Source organism: Sphaeramia orbicularis, chromosome 24 (genome assembly GCF_902148855.1).
Source record: "Sphaeramia orbicularis chromosome 24, fSphaOr1.1, whole genome shotgun sequence".
Classification (NCBI taxonomy): domain Eukaryota; kingdom Metazoa; phylum Chordata; class Actinopteri; order Kurtiformes; family Apogonidae; genus Sphaeramia; species Sphaeramia orbicularis.
In genome coordinates this window covers 46385720-46410286 of record NC_043979.1, presented here as the reverse complement: position 1 = coordinate 46410286, position 24567 = coordinate 46385720, and the positions used below count along the sequence as shown (strand labels likewise).

At 35.1% G+C, this 24567-nt stretch overlaps 1 protein-coding gene across 1 annotated transcript in view; it reads left to right on the top strand.

The window, feature by feature from the left end:
- The first annotated feature begins 12277 nt into the window (after positions 1–12277).
- LOC115414757 (nuclear receptor coactivator 1-like) overlaps positions 12278–24567 on the top strand; it is a 120359-nt gene continuing 108069 nt past the window's right edge. Inside the window, 2 exon segments of the mRNA XM_030128048.1 lie at positions 12278–12522; positions 12610–12715. The gene's annotated coding sequence lies outside the window, so the exon portion shown is untranslated.

Genomic DNA, 24567 nt, shown 5'->3' with positions numbered 1-24567 from the left:
CTGTTTTTTCGTGATTAGTTGTGTTCAGTTTGGTGAATGTTTTTATAGTGACTGAAAAATTAACAACCAACAGCGTTTCATAGACTGTTCTTTTTCCTCGTTTTGTTTTGTTTTGTTTTTTACAGTATATTGTATTTTCTGTTATTTTTAACACTTTACAGGGTTTCTGCGGGTCATTAAAAACATTAAAAGTCATTAAATAGATTTTGCACCAATTGAGGCCTTAAATGGCATCAAAAAGTATTAAATTCAATCTCCAGAGGCATTAAAAAATTAAATACACTTGATGGAAAAAAGCATTGTTATTCATTATTTATTTTGATTATATAAGCAGGGGTGTCAAACTCATTTTAGTTCAGGGGCCGCAGTTGGACATGGGCATTAAATCTGTTTAAAGTGGCATTAAAAAGTATTAAAGTAGGTCTTTGGATACCTGCAGAAACCCAGCTTTAGCTCTAGTATCAGTGCAGTCTGTTCTAACAGTTGTACAGTCGTCCATTTGACCCTAAAACTTGACTCTTCCACCATTGAAATGATGGTGAATTAAAAAGGCAATATTCTCCAAACCACATGGGGGCAGTCTTTATAGACCCTGAGCAATACAATGAAAAAAGGATCATAGTTTTAGAACGTGGACTGCTCTGTGATCTCAGAAAGTTAACCTCCTAAGACCCAGCTATGGGCCAAGAGTTTCACAGCTTTATTAAAACAAAACAAAAACAAAAAAAAAACTGTCCACTGCAAAGGATATTCCATAAAATAAAAAAAGCATCTGAAAAAGCTGTTGCATCATGATGTTTCCCATATAGGCAAATATTTAATATTAAAAAAGCTGAAACTTGTACTTTCCTGGGTCTCAGGAGGTTAAATATCTTTATAATAAAGCCATATAAAAAAGAAAAAAAAAATTCAAAATGCATTTCAACTTTAGCCTAATTTTAAGAAATAAAATCAATCTAAAAAAAAAGTCTAGATACTTTTTTTTCCATACGAACAAAAAAAAAAATCAATGAAAAAAAAAAAGGATCATCTTAGTTTTAGAATTTGGATTGCTCTGTGATCTTATGAAGTTAAATATCTTCTCAATAAAACCATATTTAAATAAAATAAAATAAAATAAATGCTTTTCAATATTAGCCTAATTTTGAGTAATACAATCAATCCAAATAAAATCTAGATACTTTTTTCATATTATTTTTTTTTTTTTTTTTTTTTTTCATTTTAAAAAAAGTATCTTCTTAGTTTTGGAATTTGGACTTCTCTGTGATCCCATAAAGTTATCTATCTTCTTAATAAAACCATATTTAAAAAAAGAAAGAAAGAAAACTCAAAATGCTTTTCAATTTAGCCAAATTTTGAGAAATAAAATCAATCTAAAAAAAAAAATCTAGATACCTTTTTTCATATGAACAAAAAATATATATTTATTTTTTCAATTAAAAAAAAGGATCTTCTTAGTTTTGGAATTTGGACTTCTCTGTGATTCCATAAAGTTAAATATCTTCTAAATAAAACCATATTTAAAAAGAAAAAAAAAAGCTCAAAATGCATTTAAATTTTAGCCTAATTTTGAAAAATAAAATCAATCTAAAAACAATCAACTTTTTTTTCATAATTCATGCATGAAAGGGTGAAACTCCATCATTTTGGATAAAACAGAACAAAAATGATCAAACACAGCTTATCTGAACCTTTTTGTCAATTTTCCAGTGAAATAACTGGAAAATAGTTGAGTTTTTATGAAGTGAAAAGCCACAGTTGGACTAAAACTGAAGATTAAAACATCTAAAAGTACCTTTGTCAGTTTTTATATTTTCATTTGCACTTACAAACCTCCAAAAAAATATGAATCATCTGTTTTCACTCAAACGGACACTTTAAATGATGATAATCTCTTAGTGCTGATCAAAGTAATGAATTAACACGGAAGTTTTTGGGGTTTTTTTTTCAGATTTTCCAAGTATTTGGTCAAAATGTGTGAATGATTTGGATGAAAATCAAACTAGTATCAGGTATTTTGTAGGTTTGAGGTCATGTATGTGTTTATTTATTTATGTCATTCAACCTGTGACATAGATAGAAAGAAGGTAAGAAAATGGACAAAAATGAACACAAATAAGTAGCACAATGAATAAACTGATAGTATTAACATTTTGTTGCTATAGGTAGATGATGGAAAAAGAATGTCAGACTGATTAAAAAAGTAAACAAAATAAGGAAAAAAGTGACCAAAAATGGACAAACGTAAGCATCAAAATGAACGAAGACAAAGAATAAACAGCAAAATTATTGAAAAAAATTTCAAAATTTGGCAAAATTAATAAAAACTGAACCTTCTGTTGCTAGATAATGGCAAAAAATGTCAAACTGATTAAAAAAAAGTTAAAAAAAAAAAAAAAAAAAAAAAAAAAAATTAGGAATAAATTGGCCAAAAATAGACAACATCAAAATGAGTGAAGACAAAAAATAAGCAGCAAAATTAGTGGAAAAATGAACAAAATAGGCAAGAAAATGGACCAAAATGAACACAAATAAGTAGCACAATGAACAAATTGATAATATTAACATTTTGTAGCTCAAGATAGATAGATGGATAATGGGAAAAATGTTAGATTGATTTAAAAAAGTTAACAAAATGAGAAAAAAAAAAGTGACCAAAAATAGACAAACATGAGCATCAAAATGAATAAAAACAAAAAATATGCGACAAAATTTGTGAAAATGAACAAAACAGACAAGAAAATGGACAAAAACAAACAATAAGTAGCACAATGAACAAAGAGGATAGATAGATAGATAGATAGATAGATAGATAGATAGATAGATAGATAGATAGATAGATAGATAGATAGATAGATAGATAGATAGATAGATAGATAGATAGATAGATAGATAGATAGATAGATAGATAGATAGATAGATACTTTATTCATCTCAGGGAAATTTACAGAATAATGAAATTATGATTCATAGGATGGAAACAAAACATTTAACAAAGAAAACAAGATGGAAGATACTGTAATAAATAAATAAATGAATATAGGAGGAGAAGAAATGACTGAAATGTAAACATGCATTTTTTTTAAATAATATGTCTTATATTGTTTTCATGTTATTATATTTTACATAAATGGATGTAGGCTGTTCATGTTAAGTTTGTGAAATTCAGTTCTTGTGATGGAAGATGATGGTACACATGAATAAAATGCAGCCCACATGACCCACAGGACAGTTTAAAGCTCATCCATACCTACCCCAGGTGACAGTTTGTTTGTGTGTATATATGTATACCAGTCTGTTTTCACTCCCTCCACCTGTAACACTGCTGACCTTTCCCACATTTCCAAGCGTCCGTTTGCCGTTTCACCTGGTTTGGCGAGGGGCCCAGTGTGACCTGACCATGTTTCTGTCATGTAGTGATAAACAGCTGAACTCTGCCACCCCACACACTACACATGTTCAGGAGGAACCGGTTCATCTGAAGAGGACAGGGAGCATTCAGGGCAAACCGGGTTCAGATCAGTTCAGTTTGGATCAGTTCAGTTTGGATCAGTTCAGTTTGGATCAGTTCAGTTCGGTTCAGATCAGTTCAGTTTGGATCAGTTCAGTTTGGATCAGTTCAGTTTGGATCAGATCAGTTCAGTTTGGTTTATTTCAGTTTGATTCAGTTCTGTTTGGTTCAGATCAGTTCGGCTCAGTTTGGATCAACTCAGTTCAGTTTGGTTTAGTTCAGTTTGATTCAGTTTGGTTCGGTTCAGTTCAGTTCAGTTCTGTTTGGTTCAGTTCGGTTCGGTTCAGCTCAGTTCAGTTTGGTTCAGTTCAGTTCAGTTCAGTTTGGTTCAGTTCAGTTCAGTTTAGTTTAGTTCGGTTCAGTTCAGTTCGGTTCAGTTCAGTTCGGTTCAGATCAGTTCAGTTCGGTTCAGATCAGTTCAGTTTGGTTTAGTTCAGTTTGATTCAGTTCTGTTTGGTTCAGTTCGGTTCGGTTCAGTTTGATTCAGTTCTGTTTGGTTCAGTTCAGTTCGGTTCAGTTTGGATCAACTCAGTTCAGTTTGGTTTAGTTCAGTTTGGTTCGGTTCAGCTCAGTTCAGTTCTGTTTGGTTCAGTTCGGTTCGGTTCAGCTCAGTTCAGTTTGGTTCAGTTCAGTTCAGTTCAGTTTGGTTCAGTTCAGTTCAGTTTAGTTCGGTTCAGTTCAGTTCGGTTCAGTTCAGTTCGGTTCAGATCAGTTCAGTTCGGTTCAGATCAGTTCAGTTTGGTTTAGTTCAGTTTGATTCAGTTCTGTTTGGTTCAGTTCGGTTCGGTTCAGTTTGATTCAGTTCTGTTTGGTTCAGTTCAGTTCGGTTCAGTTTGGATCAACTCAGTTCAGTTTGGTTTAGTTCAGTTTGGTTCGGTTCAGCTCAGTTCAGTTCTGTTTGGTTCAGTTCGGTTCGGTTCAGCTCAGTTCAGTTTGGTTCAGTTCAGTTCAGTTTGGTTCAGTTCGGTTCGGTTCAGTTCAGTTCAGTTCGGTTCAGTTCAGTTCAGTTTGGTTCTGTTCAGTTTAATTCAGTTCTGTTTGGTTTAGTTCGGTTCAGTTCAGTTCAGTTTGGTTCAGTTTGGTTCAGTTCAGTTCAGTTTGGTTCAGATCAGTTCAGTTTAGTTCGGTTCAGTTCAGTTCAGTTTGGTTCAGTTCAGTTCTGTTTGGTTCAGTTCAGTTTGGTTCAGTTCAGTTCAGTTTGGTTTAGTTCAGTTTGATTCAGTTCTGTTTGGTTCAGTTCAGTTTGGTTCAGTTTGGATCACCTCAGTTCAGTTTGGTTTAGTTCAGTTTGATTCAGTTCTGTTTGGTTCAGTTGGTTCAGTTCAGATCAGTTCAGTTTGGATCAGTTCAGTTTGGATCAGTTCAGTTTGGTTCAGATCAGTTCAGTTTGGTTCAGTTCAGTTTGGATCAGTTCAGTTTGGTTCAGTTCAGTTTGGATCAGTTCGGTTCAGATCAGTTCGGTTCAGTTTGGTTCAGTTCAGATCAAATCAGTTTGGTTCAGTTTGGATCAGTTCAGTTTAGTTCAGTTTGATTCAGTTCTGTTTTGTTCAGTTCAGTTTGGTTCAGATCAGTTCAGTTTGGTTTAGTTCAGTTTGATTCAGTTCTGTTTGGTTCAGATCAGTTCAGTTCAGTTTGGATCAGTTCGGTTCGGTTCAGATCAGTTCGGTTCAGTTTGGTTCAGTTCAGATCAAATCAGTTTGGTTCAGTTTGGATCAGTTCAGTTTACTTCAGTTTGATTCAGTTCTGTTTTGTTCAGTTCTGTTTGGTTCAGATCAGTTCAGTTTGGTTTAGTTCAGTTTGATTCAGTTCTGTTTGGTTCAGATCAGTTCAGTTCAGTTTGGATCAACTCAGTTCAGTTTGGTTCAGTTCAGTTTGATTCAGTTCAGTTCGGTTCAGCTCAGTTCAGTTCTGTTTGGTTCAGTTCGGTTCGGTTCAGCTCAGTTCAGTTTGGTTCAGTTCAGTTCAGTTTGGTTCAGTTCAGTTTAGTTCAGCTCAGTTCGGTTCAGTTCAGTTCAGTTCAGATCAGTTCAGTTCAGTTCAGATCAGTTCAGTTTGGTTTAGTTCAGTTTGATTCAGTTCTGTTTGGTTCAGTTCGGTTCGGTTCAGTTTGATTCAGTTCTGTTTGGTTCAGTTCAGTTCGGTTCAGTTTGGATCAACTCAGTTCAGTTTGGTTTAGTTCAGTTTGATTCAGTTCTGTTTGGTTCAGTTCGGTCCAGTTCAGCTCAGTTCAGTTCAGTTTGGTTCAGTTCAGTTTGGTTCAGTTCAGTTTGGTTCAGATCAGTTCAGTTTAGTTCGGTTCGGTTCAGTTCGGTTCAGTTCAGTTCAGTTCAGTTCAGTTCAGTTCAGTTCAGTTTGGTTCAGTTTGGTTCAGTTCAGTTCAGTTCAGTTCAGTTTGGTTCAGTTCAGTTCAGTTCAGTTTGGTTCAGTTCAGTTCAGTTTGGTTCAGATCAGTTCAGTTTAGTTCGGTTCAGTTCAGTTCAGTTTGGTTCAGTTCACTTGCCTGCGCTGGATGATTGTATCCTCGACTGTTTTTATTCAACACAGTAGTGTTTATCTGTGATGTGTTCTCAGAACTGCTCATCAGCTCTTATCTGTCATCTGTTTTTTATCGTAACACCTCAGTAAGATTTAAAGCAGAGTCCTCTTCATATGTGTGTCTGTCAAGAATAATGTCTCATATATTCTGTTCATAGTTTCCTTTAATTACTCCCTTTAGTATTTTATGTTTTTATTGAGTCCTGCAAATTTATTATCTTATCTTATCTTATCTAAAATAGTGAGATAATTTACCTTTATCAGAAATGCTGGCAGATTTATTTATTGTGCATTTATTGTCTATTTATTGCTTTTTCATGGATACATACATTTCATAGTTGGACACATTTCCATGTTATTTGGGTGAAATAATCCCACTCAGTTTTACAATAATTCCTACATGAAGGGGTTAATAATCTAATAACATTTTATATAATATATAGACCAGAGGGAAATAATAAGAATGTCAGATTTGTCATTCCACCACTGCTGGAATTTTACTTATTTAACGCAATCATGAGAAATTATTGTTGCACTCAGAGGATAATCAGGCTTAATGATGGGTGTACGTTAATGTCTATTCCGTTTACTGACAGCTGTTGTTGCTGTTGTGTATAAAATGTCTGGGAGTCGAGCCAACTGTGCATACAGTGGCAGGAAATTAATTGTTGGGATTCTGCATTTATAAACCAACTGTAGTTCATATAGAATATATTATTGTATTTAGTGGGGACTCATCTTTACACCCTTTTAGATGAGCCATAAGGAAGCATTTACTCATAAAACAAACATAAACAAGTTCATGAGTCACAGCTTTGAAACTACAAACTCTACAGGAATGTTTTGACCAATTAAGTCATTACAAATAATATAATAATGGACCTTTAACCCTTAAAAACCCAAACAGCCACTGGCGACACAAACCTACTACTGATGTAAACTGTTAAATACCTGTTGAATCCTTTAATTCTTTTGTGATTTTTTTTGTGATTTAGTGATTTATTCCGAACATGCAATGAAATTTAACATATATGCGAACGAGCAAAACATACATATAATACCAAATATCAACAATCAGAACAATCTTAGACAGAAGAACAGTGCAATAGTTCCAATTACATGATCAAAAGGGGGTGGGAAGAAGTGCAACTTATTTAATCCCACCCCCTCTCCCTAAAATATTATTAATAATATATATGTCCCTCTTCCATATACACATACATACGTACATACGTTTATACATATATCCACAACATACAAATACACATATAATCTTTTAACAGTGCGTTTCTTAGTTGTTCTGGTGAATAATAAACAAAAAATAATAAATAACTCAAATAAATAAATAATATATACATAAACAACAGTGAACATATGGTGACAATTCTATCAATACATGTAAACTATTGGTGTAAAATACATTTCTTCATCTTTTCATGGTCATCAGATTGACCCATTTGGATGTTCAGAGGCTCTGTAGTTACCATGGAAACACCGTCATCTTCTAAAACATTGATTCATCATTAAAACTCATGGAGTTGGGATCAATGACAGTGGATAAAAAGAACAAAAATGAATTAAAAAACCTACAAAATAATAAATAATGTGGGAAAAAAAACAGGCAAAAAATGTGCTAAAACAAGTGAAAAGCTTAAAATGAGCAAAAACAGCCAAATTAATGAATAAAATGAATAATAAATAAACTAAATAATACGTAAGATGAACAAAATAAGACATAAACTAAAATAACTTGAAGGAAAACAAATGAATGAAGGGTAATAAAATAATAAAACCTTGAAACATTCATTCACCAGTAAAACCCATGGAGTTGGATCAATGACAGTGGATGGACACACTGGGTTTGTGTTCAGTTAATGATAGTTTTTAGTAAAACAAAACAAAACAAAAAAAAGTCACTAAGGAAAGGTTAAATGTAGAAAAAATATCATTTGGAAGTTGCAACAATCAATACAATGTACAAAATGATGAACAAATCAAACAAAATTATCAAGAAAATGAACATGTTAAAGAAAATAAACTAAATTACTGACAAAATAAACCACAAAACAATGTGCAAAATTAACAAAAAACGGACTAAATAATCAACAAAAGTATCAAAAAACCAAAAAACCAATAAACAAATGTCCTACAACAATGATTCACCAGTAAAACCCATGGAGTTGGATCAATGACAGTGGATGGACACACTGGGTTTACATTCACTTAGATACACTCACATACACTCACATACACTCACCTTTGCTGAAAAAGTCACTTTTTGACATTTTTTTCTGTTTTAATATAATTTCCTTTGAAGTTACTCAAAGGTTTTATGAATATCTACATGATACGGGAGTTAAATATCGGAAAAAACATGATTTACACCAAAAAATGCAAAATACACAGGATAAAATTATGAAAGAAATTGGTGATAAATCAGATAAGAAGGGTAGTAAAATTCATTTGGGAACTGCCACAAAAGTAGCACAGGGGCTTTTAGGGTTACAGAGTATTTCCAGAGGATCCACCACACCACCTGACATGTGACTTCATCACAAAATCACAGTGAAATGTTCATAAAGAGACATGTTTTCGGATGTTTAACAGACTAGACTGTGGTCACTGCAGTACTTCCACTACATTTTTCTTTTCCTGCATTAAAATGGCAGTTATGTAGGATTTAATGGGAAACTGAAAAGCACATGAGCGGGTAAACATTAGAGAGCAGCGACGGTGTGTTTATGAACTGCAATATATGTAATGGTGGAGTTCAGATTAGTGTCCAAAACAGTTGAATTCTGGGAAAACTGGGCAGGCGCCAACATGTACGGCTGTGATTAAAGGTTTACATAGGCTCACTGTGGACCTGAATGTTACAGCGTTTTGGGTTTTCAGTGATTTCTCTCTCTTCTGGTCTTTTTTTGATGCAGATTTTTTCCCCCCACACGTGTATGTTTTTTTAATTTAAATTTTACAGATAAGATACAAATATAATAACATAGGCTTTCTTCTCTCTTACATGATATAAAAACAGTAAGTAATCTATTACAGCAAGTACATTGTGTACAGTGAAATAAAATAAGTTTTAAATGAAGGAATTATCTTGACAGAATGGATGGGATGGAAAATAAATACATACATACATGGATGGATGGATGGATGGATGGATGGATGGATGGATGGATGGATGGATGGATGGATGATGGGATTTATGGATGGATGGATGGATGGATGATGGGATCTATGGATGGATGAATGGATGATGGGATCTATGGATGGATGGATGGATGGATGGATGGATGATGGGATCTATGGATGGATGGAAGGATGGATGATGGGATTTATGGATAGATGGATGGATGATGGATCTATGGATGGATGGATGGATGATGGGATCTATGGATGGATGGAAGGATGGATGGATGATGGGATCTATGGATGGATGGATGGATGGATGGATGGATGGATGGATGGATGGATGGACGGATGGATGATGGGATCTATGGATGGATGGAAGGATGGATGATGGATCTATGGATGGATGGATGGATGGATGGATGGATGGATGGATGGATGGATGGATGGATGATGGGATCTATGGATGGATGGATGGATGGATGGATGGATGGATGGATGGATGGATGATGGGATCTATGGATGGATGGAAGGATGGATGGATGGATGGATGATGGGATCTATGGATGGATGGATGGATGGATGGATGGATGATGGATCTATGGATGGATGGATGGATGGATGGATGGATGGATGGATGGTGGGATCTATGGATGGATGGAAGGATGGATGATGGGATCTATGGATGGATGGATGGATGATGGGATCTATGGATGGATGGAAGGATGGATGATGGGATCTATGGATGGATGGATGGATGGAAGGATGGATGATGGGATCTATGGATGGATGGCTGATCTTATTTAATGTATTTACACACCAGTATAATACTATTTATGGCTATTGTATCCATTGGTGCGACTGGATCTTCTTAAATCTTCCATATTAAACTTTTTAAATAGCTGGTTATTTATTTATTTATTTATTTATTTATTTATTTCTTTATTTAACCGTTCATCAAGTCTTTGGCAGAATAATACTGTGAGGATATTCATTACAAGTAAAATACCGCCAGAATAAAGTAGGGAAACTTTTCCAACTTTGAGTCTCTAACAAACATAAATTCAGTCCAAATACTGGTTGGCTGTAGATTCACAGATACAGTCTTGGATTAAAATATGAAACTGTGAGAATTAATGAGAGAATGAATTTGACTCAAAAGGAATGTTTGTGTCAGAGCAAAAACACTGTCTGTACATTACACTACATTCACTTTACAGGTTCTTTCTACTTGAATATTTATAAATCCATTGGATAAATAGACATAAGCCAGTACATATGTGGAATAACACTTTATCATGAACAGCGAAAGCATCAGCTAACCAGCACTTTTGTTATTTGTTTTCCAGGTCATTTTATTAAAGTATCAATGATTTAGAACATTTAATTTCTGAGGTAGATAGTTTGTAATAAATTGTTCATACTTTTTTTGCTAGAATATTTATCTCTTTTACGTATGGGTTCATTTTAAACGTTATACTACTCACTCAGTCTGAGTTGCTTTTAACAATGCATTCCATATTATAACCATGTATAATACTTTTATCGTAGCTGTAGTGCTTAGTGGTATGTTCTGTTTTAATAATGTTCGCTCTTATTATGAGATGTTACGGAAAGCAATTTTACATTTTATACTGCTTTGAAGTCATTCTAGAAATGTTGTGATTTTTACAATTGTTAACTCTGACTTTTATACAGATTCTACACTTGTTAAACACCAGCATCTTTATATTTGTTATTGAAGATAGTGTGTGTGCATGTGTGTCCTTTTTACATTTATAACCCTTTTTATTATTTTTTTAATGCTCATTATACTCTATGGACTGTAACTATTTACAAGTCTGATACAAATATACGCATAAATAAATAAATAAATAGACAGATAGACAGATAGACAGATAGATAGATAGATAGATAGATAGATAGATAGATAGATAGATAGATAGATAGATAGATAGATAGATAGATAGATAGATAGAAGTAGCACAATGAATAAACTGATAATATTAACATTTTGTTGCTATAGGTAGATAGATGATGGAAAAAGAATGTCAGACTGATTAAAAAAGTAAACAAAATAAGGAAAAAAGTGAAAAAAAATGGACAAACCTAAGCATCAAAATGAGCAAAGACAAAAAATAAACAGCGAAATTATTGAAAAAAAAAAAAATTAGGCAAAATTAAAAAAAACTGAACCTTCTGTTGCTAGATAATAGCAAAAAAAAAAGCCAAACTGATTAAAAAAAAAAAAAAAGGAATAAATTGGCCAAAATGGACAAACATGAACATCAAAATGAGTGAAGACAAAAAATATGCAGCAAAATTAGTAGAAAAATGAACAAAATAGGCAAGAAAATGGACAAAAATTAACACAAATAAGTAGCACAATGAACAAATGATAATATTAACATTTTGTAGCTAAAGAAAGATAGATAGATAGATAGATAGATAGCATAGATAGATAGATAGATAGATAGATAGATAGATAGATAGATAGCATAGATAGATAGATAGATAGATAGATAGATAGTAAATGAGCCTAAACTTCTGACAACTGAAAAACTGTTTATTATTATTTTTATTTTCTTGGAAATTCACAAAAACTAGGTTCTTAGGCTTTTGTTTTATTTCTATTTGACTGACAAACATGAATTTCAAAGTCTTTATAAGTTTGTTTATGCTAAAAATGTCTAATAAATTTAATAAAAAAATAAATTTATTACAAAACCCTCCTGTGTCCATATTATACTCTCTACACATGGTGGTATGGTGTGTAAATGTTTAAAAGACAGATGTGTGTTTCTTAATGAGGTCAATCAACAGTCGAGTCTTTATATCAATAAACCTGAAACCTCCTGCCCACTGCCCCCCACCACCACCCCTCGTGAACGCGCCTCGGCGGCCCGTGCACACGCAGCCCTGTTTGTTTGTGTTGAGAGATTGGAAATGGCGGAGAGCAGAGACCAAAGCGATAACTTGGCTTTGAAAACACGAGTGCGCCGTCATTGAAAGACAGAAACCACCCTCAAGTGTTTCCCGGAGTGACTTGAGATTTGCTTCTGCCGTTGGGATATACGTTGGACTCAGCGAAAGGGATTTTTTGGAAGAAGGTTTGGATTTAGCAAGCTGGTTGCTAGCTAAGCTAACCGTGCTAACAGCCTGGCGTTAGCTAGCTTGAAGTCGTGTGTGATTTTAAACACGCAGGCTTGTTTGTCAACATTAAGCTGACGTTAAATTGCTAGCGAGCCAGCTAACCTGCAACTTTTGCCCTGTTTCCGAGCTACCGTGGGCGGGTTTGTGTGATGAGCACCACAGCTGACCGCAAAAATCTCAAATCTAAAGTAAGACTGGATAAAAAAGTCAAACATCTGACTGTCCTGTAAGTTAAGCTGGTTAGCTGAGTTTGCTAACTGGCTTGTTTTACGCAGATCCTAAACTGCGGTTTGCATTGGAATTAATCATCCAGCGTGACAATTTGCAGCAGGACCTCTCTGACGGGATCATTATTTACAAGTTAAACGGACGACAACACAGGTAAGCTAACAGAGAAACAACCGCCCTTAAATGCATGACAACATGTCATCCTGACAAACCAGTGGAGGATCTGCTCTGGGGCCTCCAAACACGCCTGACTCATTGTTGATTTTTCCCACTTACTATGAATACCATTCACCCGAACCATCTCCTTTAAACTGAATACATAACATGCACTGCTTGTTAGGACATTTTGCTCCTTTGCCACCTGCAAAGAAAGATACCAGGCTGTCTTATGTAACAGTCAGAACGGCCTCAGGTGTCGCTGCAATTTATCTCATTTTTTTAAATTATTATTAATTCTAGAAATTAAATCAGAAAGAAGTACCACTGAAAGAAAACAGCTTTTTTACTAGAGCGACCGGGTTGCAGACGATGCACATAACAGTTGATTAGAAAAGATAGAATGAATTACAGTCAGAAATTGTCAGTAAATGCTTCAGAACTCGTCTGGCATCAAACAGGTGAAATAAATGTTTAAACTCCATCTACAGCCAGACATAACTGACCTCAATTTGATCTAAAATTACTTTAAAATCTTGTAGAGAATTCTACTTATTAAGACTCAAATAAAATGCATCAGATATACCTGTTTGTAACACATAAACTGAAGTAATATCACTATCAATTTACATGTACAGACAGGGTTTTTAATAATTTTCTGTATACAGTTCTGTGTGAAAGTCTTAAAACACCATTAGGTCTGAAGGTTTACCATGATAAAATAACAATTACATATGCATTTGTGTCTTTAGACCCAGATGCAACTGGAATATACAGGAACTACTAAATGTCCAGAAAAAAATCAGGAAAGAACAGTGTCAGTAGACCAAAGTGTCAGGTATTTAGTGTGACCCTCCTTGTTACCAGAGTTTCATTCAACACGTCAAACATTTCTTATTGTTTTTATGACTTTTTGTCATGTGAGCAGAGGTCACACTTAATACTGAGTGTAGCTCGTAGAAGTCGGTCAGCTCTGATTTTGTGCACAAACATGTGCTTAACACACACAAACAGTTCCTGTATTTTCTTGTTATGTATGTCATATGTATGCTGCAGCCCTGTCAAAACAACAAAGCTTGCAGATTACTGTATAGAAAACTTTGTCGTTGGGCTTAAGGATAATATGCTTTATACAAGAAATACAGTTTGGAGCTTCTCAAGACAAATGCTTTGCAACACAGGGATAAAAAGCCACAGTCACTGTTATGTAAAATTGAAACTGAAACAAAATTCATCAGCAAAAATCAAGATTGAATTGGAACATGTACAGTAAGATGAAAAGTTAAGTCCACTGAATAAAATCAAGTAAAGTCGATCACTGAATATTGTTAGTAGAAAGGGTAAAACTCTGTAATATGTTTGAAATGTATTGAAGAATACTCATTAATGTCCTTTCACTCTAATTAACTTTATTTGCCAGTTTGGTCAAACCTTTTTTTTTGTAGATAAGGTCAAGTATGACTATATAGACCTGCAAAATTCTGCTTATATGGACCAAAAATTGCTTGTAACACTAACAATTTATAAGGTTTTAGTAGTTTACAGATTGTACTCTCTTATTGCCAGTGTGTTGTTACTTCAATCTTCTTATGTGACAGATCTCTGTTGCATTTAGTGACTAGTTCATCTTCTCTGCTTCCTAACTAACTAGTTTTGCACTAGATTGTTAGCCTACTAATCATTGTACATTTACTTAAGGTCAGCTTTTTCATAAATACATGTTTGTTGATATTATATATGTACTGCTGGCAGGGAATCACTGATTTATTTAAGTAATTGTTTCCTGTGGTCCTGGGGTTATTTTAGAAGCTTTTCCAATGAAGAAACTTATGTTTGTCTTAAATCCTTATAGATGTAAATATAGTAAATCTTGTGAATTAAAGGTGGTAGTCTTGAAATCTGTTCATTAACTTGATCTTCAAATGTAAATATCACTCATAAGTCTCGCTTAGTTAACCAAATGTTATAAAATATGATGTAGTTGAGATAATAGTTTTTAGTCTACAGTATTATCCACCGCTAATTTAGATTCCTTTGCATGAGAAAAAGCTAAAAAATGCTCTTAACATGCCAAAGTTACAGAGGGCTTATTGCTTGTTACCCAAACTTGTAAATCCCAGTGAGTAGCCTTGAATAAGACAGAATTATGACCTACTTAATGATTTACTCAGAACAGCATTACTCAAAATAAAACCCCACTCTGCAGTGAGGTAAAGTTAAAAAGATTTCCCAGTCAGTTTTGACATTGTGTCTTTGTGTATGGGAGGTGCTGTAGGGTATCAGTAAGGCTGCTAAAGGGGTAGAATGAATAATGGATTTAGCCTTAAAAAGTGTAGCTTTTTAGATGTAAAAATGTCTGATCTAAAGGGTAAAAATGAATGTTTTTGTGGTGGGAGAGAGACGGCAAGAAATCAGATTTACTTCACTGGGAAATGAGACCATCCTCATGTTTTCCTGTGGTTTATGTAATAAATTCTGATGCAAGTAAATGTAAGCAAAAGTGACAGCTCAGGCTAATTTAATGTTTAGTATAAACTCAAAGTCACACATTTCTTTTAGGTTTATCAGGGCTGGATAGTCATAATTTCTATTCTAGACATGTTGATTTTGGCTTTTATCATGTGAGTTTGAATCACCTGCTATAACTTGATCAGCAGCAAATCCCAGAATAGAATAGAATAGAATAGAATAGATCTTTATTGTCACTGCTACAGCAACAATGATAATCAGTTGAATCTCTGTTTCTTGTTTAGCTGGAAAAATACTTAAAGCAGCGTGTGACTTTCATCACACATCTGGTAAAAAAAAATTATTAAGTGAAAACTTGCATAATACATCAGTACAAGTACTAATTTATCTGAGAAATGCAGTAAGACGCGATGAAACACCTGATTCAGATGTAAACTCGCATCATTTTCATGGTTTGAAAATCGCGCCGTCTTCAGTGTTTGTTTCTGAGCCGAAAATAGCAGAGTAGAGATGTGACGTGATTTTTGAAAACGAGGGTGAGATTTGGGGGAAGACCAAAACAAACATGGCAACAACAAGCAATGGAAGTGTGTTAACAGGTCAGAAGATATGGAAGGAATCACTTTAAGTCAACTGTCGTCTAATAAAACGGGGTGTGTGATTGTGAAAAACAATACTTAGACATCAGTTGCTGCTGCGTGGAATTCCCGTTCCCACAATGCACTTAGCTGACAAAATTTCCGAAAAAGGCCAGAGTGATGTTTCGGTTTGTTATGTAAACAAGCGGACTGAGTTTATGATGGAGTCATCTTCAAAGTTGACTAATGGATTAGTGATAATTAGGATATCACTTGGGTTTTACAAATTTGAAAAAAAAAATTTGTGATGAAAGTTATACACTGCTTTAAAGAGTGATATTTTACTTTTTTAAATGGAGTTCTGTATTTTCGAACATTTTCCTGTGGTCTACATAAACTGTAAATGCTCTGCTTGGGTCTGAATTCTTCATTAATTCAACTCCACAGGTCCATCTTTTTAGTTTGTTTATTTATTTATTCCGAATATAACAATTAAACAAAACCACAAAAAGATTTATATAAAAAGAAAGGAAAACATTAAAAAGGAGTGGGATGAAGTTTAACTTATAATCTCCTGCCCCTTACCCCATTCTTCTGTCTACCCTAAATTCCTACGTTAGATCCCATAAGCAACTCAAAAATCCTACACATAACAGACTAAATTCTGACTAAGCACAAAACACAAAATCCTGTACATATCAAAGGTAGACTCTGTCCGTTTTGCAACAGCATTTCACATTCAAAATAAACTCTGTCCCTTTCATAACAGTAATACATATATCTTCAACCCTATTTCCGAAAGGTGATTTGGAGCGCTGACCCTTTAAATGCAAATGAGCCACTTCAGGCCCCGCCCCCTCCAGGTTGTTGACTGTGCTTCTCTGTCCCGTTCAACCAACAACTGAACATTTTAGGTAATCGGGTCGAAGTTTGGACATATTTTCAGTATGGACTACAACCGCTGCTGCTGACAAACAATTATGTCGTACTGGAGAAATGTTCATCAGAAGTCTGGACCTTTTATGTGCAAATGTGGAGACGGAACAAATTAAGCAGGAATTAAAACGGGTTGTAGAAATCCACTCGATTTTTGCTCAGATGAATATAAAGATAGCTGGAGGGTTCAAATTCAAACTTTTTGAACTATTGGGATCGCCAAATACACAAATAAATGAACCAAAGACAAATAAAAGTGGGTTCAGATAAATATGACCCCTTTAAAGTGCGCTGCATCTCTTGAATGATCTCCCTTTATACCAACGGTCCATGGACTCTGTTAAGACTTTTAAAAAGCATCTCAAGACACTCTTGTCCAAGCAGGCATTTTAATTCCTAACTGACTCAGGGCTGCCACTAACTGATTGTACTTTATGTATATATCGTATTTTAATTGTATTTTATTGCATTTTTAAATGGCATTTTAATTGTGTTTTGTACTGTTAAGCACTTTCTGTCTGTGGAAAGTGCTCTATAAATAAAATTACTTACTTACAAAAAGACAACCATATCAAGACAAAAATATCACACAAAGTACTGAAAATGTATACTGAAAAATGTTGATGATTAGGGGTGTGTATTGACAAGAATCTGGTGATACGATACAAATCACAATACTCGGATCACGATACAATATATCATGATATATCATGATATTGTGAAAAAGGGAATTTTTTGTTTGTTTCTTTATTTTAAATGATGATTTCCTTGAAAAATTAATTATGCTGGGAATATGCACAAATACTAAACATATTTTTATTTGATCACAACAGGATCTAATGCTTATCACAAAACTTTCTTGTGTAAAAACTTAAATTCTGTTTTACAGACATTACAGTTTAAGATCCAGTTCAAATGTCCATATTCTATTAGTTCAGAACTAACAACAGAACATTATTTTTGTGCAATCCCAACAAAGGAACTAGCATTATTTAATAAAAGAGTGTTAAATAATAATAAATAAAATATAAACAAAAAAGAAAAACAAAAATGAACCTCCACAATATCTACATTTGAATAAATACCTAAAAATATTGATGCGGTACTTTTTAATATCGATTCAGTATTGTGAAATGAAATATCATGATCTATTGCAAACCCCTATTGATGATATACAAAAACTTGAAAGAAATAGTAAAATATACAAATAACTAACTCTATACAACAGATTTACTGCAGATTTGATATGAATAGATGCTGTTTTTTTAAAAAGTATTGTCTCACACTTATTATTGTTTATCTCTGTTTGCGTTATAGTTGACTGTGTTTGGCTGGAGCTTATCTGTTTACGTAGCTTCGGCGGTATATACTTGCAGCCGGGCCTCCGAGGCTGAGATGGATCCCAGATAAGCACAGAGTTTAGAGGGGGCTTTAGGTATCCGGCTCAAAGTTTTGTGAATCTGCCCCCGCTCCAGTCTGCGCTTATCTGCTGCTGAGGAGGTCTGTCGTAAGTGAGGAACATGTGTATAGATGACAAGAAGACCCTGGAAAACGTCCTGTGACTGTGCAGAGACATGCCAAAGCGCTGGGGTGTTCTAGAGAGTTTTTGCAGAGTGATGGGGATGTAAAGGTACACCATGGAGGGAGTTGTTGCTGTTGATGATTTGAGAAGTATATTGTTTGACATGAGACTATTCCTGTGCTTGCAGTATTTGCGGTGGTCTGTCCATGAATAGCTCCAGAGGCAGGGTGTTAATCCCACCTAAGGATGAGCCATGTTTGAGGCAAATTGTTGGGAGTGGGATCCCTCCTCCTCACAGCTCAGCTCTGTGTCTGTACGGAGAATGAGCAGCCATTTTAGTGCTGAGCGCTGCTGCAGCCCGCCTGCCACTGTCACTGCATTCTTCTGCTGGAGCTCGAGTAGGTTTTCACGCTGTTTGTTTTGAACCCCCCGGGGTACCTTCGATTAAACCTGAGCAAATGTCACAGCTCTGATGGTTTTATTTGGGCATCAGAAATCAGCAGCAGGCAGCACGTACATTAGTAGTCTGTGGAGGCTGATAAAAGCGGTGAGGGGTCACCTGTCTGCAGCTTATCTGGAAGACACAACCACAATATGCCACTGTATGCAGGGGCCGTACCGGTGCTTGAAATCCTTGAAAATGCTTGGATTTCAATGTTGTGTTTTCAAGGTCTGGAAAGTGCTTGAAAGTCTAACTCTGTGATGTGATTTATTTATTTATTTAGATCTAATATTAACTCTGCCAAGCCAAAGCTACTTACAGAGGTGATACATTTTGAAAAATAAAACTTTATGTCAAAAAAGAAAATTCCCAGGTGTCCTCAGGTCGACTCCAGGTACATTTATATCTCAATCTTTGTTTCAGTGCGAGTGTGTCCCTTTTTTTCCCCTTTAATGTCTAAACTTTTTGCGATTATGAAACGTAATTTTAGATTTTTATTGCATATGGGGGATGTAACGATATGGAAATTTCATATCACAGTTATTATTATTGCGGTATATTTGAAATGTGCTTAAAATGTTTAAAATAGCACTTAGACGCACTCTGAAATAATTTAACCAAGTTTTATTTTGAAAAAAAAAAAACCAAATGCAATAACACGCACAATGTACTTTCTGTTGGCAGAAACATTAAAATATTGACATGTAAACATCAAACATACAGATGTGCTTTAAAGATGGCCCCTTATGGATGTAAGAGACATCTGCACTAGAGGTGGGAATTAAAAGGATTTGATCAATGTCAATGCCATTGTTGATTCTGTTTACCAATTCAATTCCTTATCAATTCTCTTATTGATTCCTGAGTGGTTTTTTGAGTGGAAAAAAAGTAGGTGGACAGGTCATAGTGGAGCTTGTTCGACCGTTTTCCATATCAAGTTTGAGTTGTTTTAGTTTCTTTTTCAGAGAAAGAAAGAGAGCGATATGTATGGGACGGAGGTGTGCTCAGACTGGGTCAACTGGGTCCTGGCTCGGCTGGTTTCCGTCCTACTTATAATACTATGGGGGCACAGAGCAGTGCGGACTGTGCCGCTCGCAGAAGTGAAAATGAAACTTTACACTCATTTATCTTTTCCCTACTTCCTGAAGCTTCGCAAACTTTCAAATGAGGGGGCATGACATTTGTCCTGACCTATTATATATTATGCATATGTATAATAAGTCGAACGTGACGGTGATGATTGTTTTGTATGAAATGTATGGTGTGGCCGGAAGAATTTTGCACCATGGCAAAACCTTACTAACTGAAACGCTGCATTTACATATTTAGTCCTATATAGGTTTCATTTTATATTGATTATATCTATGTTTTTTTTCTACAAGTGATACTGAAATTTTGTAAACAGTTCCATGAAATAGAGTTCTTAACCCATAAAGACCCAAACAGCCACTGGTGACCAAAAGTATTAACTGATCTAAAATGTTTAATACCTGTTGATCCACTAATCCGATCAGTACATGTAAATAATTGGTGTAAAATGCAGTTTGTCATCTTTTCATGGTCATCAGATATGACCCATTTAGATGTTCAGAGGCTCTGTAGTTACCATGGAAACACCGTCATCTTCTTTTTTTTTTTTTTTTAAATAAGTGATAGTTAACAAGACATTGTGGACAGAAAAACGACAACACATAAACAAAGGGAAAATCAAACAAATAAACAAAAAAACAACAACAACAACGAAAGAGTACTGACAACAATAGCGACATCATATTACAATGAAAAAGATTATAAATGTAAAGAGCAACTAAACAATATAGCTTGGTTGGGGGCAATAGGGAAAAGGGGAAGAGGGGGGTGTGAATGAAAGTGAGAAAGAGGGTGGGGGTGAGGGGGAAAGAATAATTGTAATAATACGCTGTCATCTTCTACAACATTGATTCACCAGTAAAACCCATGGAGTTGGATCAATGACAGTGGATAGACACACTGGATTTATGTTCAGTTAATGATATATATAACTGAAAAAGTCAGTTTTACTGAAGTTTTCTCTGTTTTGAACCAATAACTTCTGAATTTACTCTGAGCTTTTATGAACATCTACATGATCTGTGAATTAAACATCGGAAAACAGATGATTTTCACTGAAAAAACTCAAAAAGCAGTGGATAATATTACAATAAATGGTAATAAATCACTTAGGAAAGGCTAAACGGAGAGAAAAAACCATTTGGGAACTCCCACGAAAGTCACACTGGGTCGTTATGGGTTCCGCTAAAAGATGAGTCTGTTTGAGAAATGATAGGTGAAACTTAAATTTTTGACACTGACGTTCACTTTCGCCCACTTTACAAAACTTGCATACTGCAGTTCCGCAACAGCTCGTCAGTATCTTTTTAGTTTCTATCACTTTTACAGTTCAATAGCCCTGTAGCGTTTGACCATTTCTGCCTCTCGAAGTAAAATGATGCCTCCTCCTGTGTCGACATCTTCAGACGGAGCTGGATTCAGGCCAGAGCACAGTGAGCTGATTGTTGCCTTTACCCTGTCTTTACTTGGTGGTGCCCCTAGAGATTTGTTTGTACAGTATGAAGCTAAACTGAAGCCGCTGCATTTTCTTCTTAAGTCACATAAGACCACTGTCAGGAGCTGATGGAAAAACCAAACACATGGGGATGTTTGGAGCAGTGCAGTGATGACAAATTAGCTCAGATTTTCACCTTAGTATTAAACTGTGATAACTGTTGTAGGAGTTGATGAAAACAGTGGCAGTTATTGCGGTATATATGTACAGAAAATGGACAAATTAAAGGAAAAATCATATGAGCAGTGGCACAACGAGTCACTGAACAGTGTAGCGAGTAATGCTAAAAAAGCTTTCAACACCCGTTTCTTTTCTTGAAGCAATTTTTTTTTTGCTCAAAACTATTTTATCACAAATAAAATTCATGATTAACTTCATATTTTACCCTTTTTGTTATATGAGCAAGATGAAGCCAGAGAAAAGTAGAAAGTTAAAGTTTTAAAGGAGTGATAGTTTGCTTTTTTAAATGGAATTCTTCATTTTCCAACATTTCCCTGTGGTCTCCATAAACTAAATGCTCTGCTTGGGTCTGAATCCTTCATTCATTCAACTCCACAGGTCCATCTTCAACCCTGTTTCTGAGTAATGACACCAGAAAGGTGGTTTGGAGCGCTGGCCCTTTAAATGCACATGAGCCACTTCAGGCCCCGCCCCCTCCAGGTTATTGGCTGTGGTGCTCTGTCCCCCTCAACCGACAACTGAACATTTTAGGTAGTGGGCTCTTAAGTTCGGACATATTTTCAGTATGGACAACAGCCGCTGCTGCTGACACACAGTTATGGAGAAATACTGGAAAAATGTTCATCTGAAGTCTGGACCTTATTTGTGCAAATGTTGTGACGTAACAAATTAAGAAGGAACTAAAACGGGTTGTAGAAATCCACTCGATTTTTGCCAGAATGAATATAAAGATAGTTTTGCAGCACCTGGAGGGTTCAAATTCGAACTGTATGAACTATTAGGGTCCAAATGCACAAATAAATGAACCACAGACTAAGAAAAGTGGGTTTAGACAAATATGAGCCCTTTAACGCCAACTCAGTCCTTTTTTCCAGGCCTCATTCTGGTCTCGTGTCTTTATTTGGATCCTCTAATAAGTGATCTGTTCTATCTATAACTTTTCCAGTCATTGATCACATCTCAGGGTGAATAGAAGCTCAGATGTCAGGCTTTGATTGACAGCTCAGTATGATGCTCTTCTGTTAAGTTTGACTTTTGGAGGTTTAGTTTATTTAACGGAACCCGTTTCTTTCCTGACAGACAGCTCCACTGTAGTTGTGATTAATAGGTTCCACTTACAAGAAAAAGGACTTTGTCATGTGACGCTTGATGAAGTTCACCGCGTTCAGTCATTAAGCTAGTGCTTTGCATTAGCTCACCTCTGACCCCTTGGGCTCCAGTACTTCTGCCTTTTTCTCCAATTATGGTCACTTCTGGCTCCAAAACCCCAACACGGCAACATCACAAACTCAGGCAGTTCACAAACCAATGGGTGATGTCACAGTTACTCATATAATTAATAATAATCGTATACATTCTACATTTAGCACTTGGTATTTTTCCCACCACTGCAGTTTCATATACCTGTTAATTACATGACTAATGTTTGAAAAAAAGTGTAGAATGTCATTAATTTTGCATTTTCTTCTTAAGTCACATAAGACCACTGTCAAAACCAAACACATAGGGATATTTCATCATTGCAGTGATGACAAATTAGCTCTGATTTTCATCTTAATATTAAACTATGACAATGAGCAGATGATGAAAACAGCAGCAGTTAATGAAGTATGTACCTAATCGACAAATTAAAGGAAAAATAATATGAGCTGTATCTTTTCACGGGGCACAAGCAGTCACCGAACAGTGTGATGAGTAACGCTGAAAAGTTTTCGACACCAGTTTCTTTTCTTAAAGCAATTCTTAAAAATAAAATCCATTTCGTTAGCCTCATAGCATAATTGCCTTGATCATACACTATGTGGACAAAAGTATGTGGACATGTTAAACTCAGGTGTTTCTTTTCTCACAGGGGTCTGGGATCCAAAACAATAATGACTAATGTCAGAATGTAATTTAATATTGGGATAAGTATCATTGCATTGGTTAGTTTGGTTTAAATTGTTTTCTGTGCTTCCAAAATGTCTCATAGATGGTTTTGACTTCATTACTCTCAACTTGGATTAGGTAAAAGAAACAACAAAAGAAAAATAGTATATTTACATTTCTCTCAACATTGATTTTTTTCTTATCCATGACTATGATTTTAAATATTCTACATCTACATTTCTGAAATATTTTCATTCTCTGACTGTAAATAATAATTTTCTGCCACAACTAACCATCTACTTTCTTCACATCTCACTGAGGAAGAAAAATCTACCATAAAACTTTAAGGAAATATTGATGTTTATAGACTATGTGGACATAAACATGGCTTTGTCTACAGCTGTAAGATGTCCTGTTCAGGCTGATTTGACATATAAACATCAATATTAATTATCAATGTGATATTTATCCCAATATAAAACTATATTATGACATTTGTCATTATTGTTTTGTAGCTCAGACCCCTTTTAGTAAAGAAACACCTGAATTCAGTGTGTCCGCATACTTTTGTCCATTTGTGTATGATTTTGGCAATTATGCTATGAGGCTAATGAAAATTGCTCATCATTCTTACACACTCAGAGCATTTTTGTCACATATGAAATGTAATCTTGTGCACAATGTGATATCATGACTCACATAAATATACACGTCACTTTTAATTGGTGTGTTATCTGTATGCATTATGAGCTTTCCATGTGTATGCTCATGCTGCGTCAGATACCACGCACTGAGGATTAGGGTTATGTGACCCAGAGATCTTAAATTGACACGCGATTAAATGGTATTCAGTAACATGCGAAAGGTCGATAATGCGTACGTATAGCACGCAAAAGCCATAAGAACTGGTGTGACTTAAAACGCCATTTCATGAAAAAGGTGATGAATATAACAAGGTTTCAGGATGTTATATTGATGTTATTGTAAAAACAGTAAGTACAGTTAATCGTACTGACAGTGTTTGCTCCTGGAGGATTCTGTTGGGTTTCTGTAAATTTGATTTGATTTTGATTTGATAAAGCACTTTGTGGCTCTGTCTGTGAAAAGTGCCCTATAAATAAAATTTACTTACTTACTAGTATTGAGTCACTTTGCTGCATCCGTTGGCACAAGGGGCCATAGTGAATGTATTTACCACAGAAAAGTATTATTATTTTGTTTATCACCTGTCTTCTGCTTGGATAGAAAGTGCTGCAATCTGAATATTTT